This window comes from Hipposideros armiger, unplaced genomic scaffold, assembly GCF_001890085.2.
Source record: "Hipposideros armiger isolate ML-2016 unplaced genomic scaffold, ASM189008v1 scaffold_11, whole genome shotgun sequence".
Lineage (NCBI taxonomy): Eukaryota > Metazoa > Chordata > Mammalia > Chiroptera > Hipposideridae > Hipposideros > Hipposideros armiger.
Window position 1 is genome coordinate 9317989 of NW_017731361.1, and position 2978 is coordinate 9320966.

Below are 2978 nucleotides of genomic sequence, written 5' to 3' on the forward strand. Positions count from 1 at the left end.
TGACGAGATGCTTTGCTAACTTTTGCTGAAGCAGGAGCTTTTTAAATTCCTTTGGGGGTGGGGGGTGGGGGGGAGGGTGCCCTAGCCTAGGGCCTGGGGGCCTGGGTCCTTTACATATTGAAAAGATCACAACATCACTTCTGAGGTATCTCTGCCAAAATGCATTCCTGATTCTAATCAATGAGGAAACAGCAGACTACCCAAATTGAGGGATGTTTTACAAAATAACTGGCCTGTAATCTTCAAAAATGTCAAGGTAATAAGAGGAAATCTTCTAGATTAAAGACGATTAGAGACATGATTATTAAATGCTATGGAATCTTGGATTGGATCCTGGGGAACCAAAACGGAATAAAATAACTTGCCATAAAGGACATTAATGAGGTAATTGGCACTAGTTGAATAAGGGATGTAGATTAGAGAGAATGAAATCAATGTTCATTTCCTGATCTTGATCATTGAACTCTTGTTATGAAAGAAATAACAATTGTCCTTGTTTTTAGGAAATACACGGAGGAGTGTTTAGGGGGAAGAACATAGTGTCTGTAACTTTTTTCTGCAAGTTTTCTCTTTTTCCTCCCCATCTTTGCCCTCCACTGATTCTTTCCCCCACCCCCCATCTCTCCCCAATTCCTAGTGTTGCTGGAGTGATGTTTACAGGAACCTCAAGCACACAAGATACAAATGGGAAAATACAAGTCCCTTCTCCCTCCTACTGTCTTCTATTGTCCCTCTAACAGCCTCCCTACCCCACCCCCCACGCCCAATCCATTGTCAGAGGTGACTGGCCAGGCAACAATGGGGTTTACATAGTCCCAGCCCTATGATCATAAATCAAAGATTGAAGGATGGATTTGAGTCTGAGAGACAATGCTTTCTTTTCTCTCAGCCCTTTAGCGTTTTCTAGGAGGTGCCTTCATGACTAATTCTTCAGTATAAAAGGCTCAGCCTTGGAGAGGGAGCCTCATGTTGCTTTTTAGATAGGTAGAACTCTGACCTCTGAGGGCTCAAATTGCCTAGTGTCATTGTCTTAAAAGGGACACTTTTATCCCATAGGAAGAGAGCCATATGCTTTACTCTGGTGGTTAGAAGTTTCTGTAAACTTCTTAGCAAGTTTTTACAACACTAGTGTTGGGACCTGTAGTTGAGAATCCAGTGTTATGAGCTCCTTAGGTTTTGTGAACTCCCTGGGGTCTCCACTGTCGCTTCTCAGGGCCTCAGCTTCTGGACAGTTCTCGTAGGTCATAACCTGCCACGGGCAGCAAATCAACTCTGGTGGAGTCAGGAGGAATAGTCTTCTGTGTACCTCCAGCGCGTGCTCCCGATTCTCCATGACTCTCAGCCCCAGCATGGTGGAGTCATGGAGAATCATAGCAAGGCTCGGTTTTATTTCAGACCCCTTTGTCCTTCCTTTGCCCAAATGAGCAAAGCAGGTGCTAGAAGAGGTAGGAAATAGAATATATTCTTCTGTCTCCTCCCTTTGACTCCTGAGGTCCTGCTCCATGACTCTTACACGATAGAGTACTCAGTTGAGTTTTTCGTGGCTGGGGGATTTATCTTAGCCTGAGCCTGGTCCAGTAACAATTTTCATCGTTGACCAATGTTATGATGTAATTATTCTTCCAGGAAGCACAGCTCAAATGCCCCATCGAGCCTACTTGTGTAGGGGAATTTACAAACAGCCAAACTCTGCACTTAACATCATCTTGTCTCACAAATCTCACTGTGTTGACACTGATGTGATTTTCTGCCAGCCCTTACTAGAAGGAAATGCCTCAAGAACGGTGCAGTAAAGAGCATTAGGAATGGGTACTCTGCAATGGGGGGAGAGTTTCCTGCAATTAATTATTTGGGAAGAGAACCTCCGGTGAAAAGGGCAGTGAGAGAAAGACTGACCAGAAAGGGAAGGGAAGCAAACATACCAAAAAGAAGTAAACGTAAGAGCGGGCTTACGGAGGATCCAGATAATCATAGAGAAAATGTTACACAAATGTTTAGGAAGAGGCCTTTCAGTCAGAATCTCCCATTCATATTGAAGTAGTTTTTTTAGGCCTGAGAATCAGCATTTCTGATTCCAGAAGTGCTCCTATGTGTCCATACAAGGACCATCCTTGGTTTAAGTGGTGAAACTTAGTTTAGTATTTACTTAATGTCTTAAAAAATTCCCCTTTTTATATAGAACACCTGATTCCTTTGTGGAGTAAAATTAACACTAAAATAAAGGAAGTCACTTAAATAGCTCTCTCTTGTTCCCATTAAATAGACTTGCCATTGACTACATGCTGAGAAACTGCAGCAACGCTGAATGCAGGCGCCTTTGGTTACATATGGGGAAAAGCAAACCTTGGCTCATCAGCCACTCTTTCTCAGTGGCTTTGAGGACAGAAATGCAGCGCTCTATCTTAGAAGTGACTCCGTCCCAGTTTTCCTGAAACATCCATAAAAAGGCTGTCTTGTTTGCAGCCAGGAGGACATGCTCATTTAAATTAAGTTGATCTGGGGAGACAGATGGACATGTCTTAAATCTGGCCTGCCTGGGGCAACGATACATGCAGCCAGAAATGTTGAGAAAACAGCAGGATAAACAGGTAATTACAAGATTTCGAAGCTGGGTCAGGTGAGTGCCTAGGTGAACCTGGGACTTGGCGGAGCTTTGGAGGAGAGCTTCGCTGGGACGGAGGGAAGGGAAGTGTAAAAACAGCGTTGATATGAGCATGAGCTGAGCTCTGGGAAATCCTACCCTGATGCTTGATTTGCTTGTTCCCTGCCGCTTCTTGCCTTGCGCTTTCTGGTCAGCCTTGTCCCCGTTGCCCCTTACACCCGTGGTTCTCCTTGTCTCACACTTAAAGTGCTTTCTCCTAGTTCAGGCGGAAGACCTAGTCCTAGCAAACCTGGCCCACTCAAATCTAATTTCAAACGTTTGTTTTGGAGCATGCTTAACTGGTTTCTGTAATGTGAAGGCATCACGGGGGAGACAC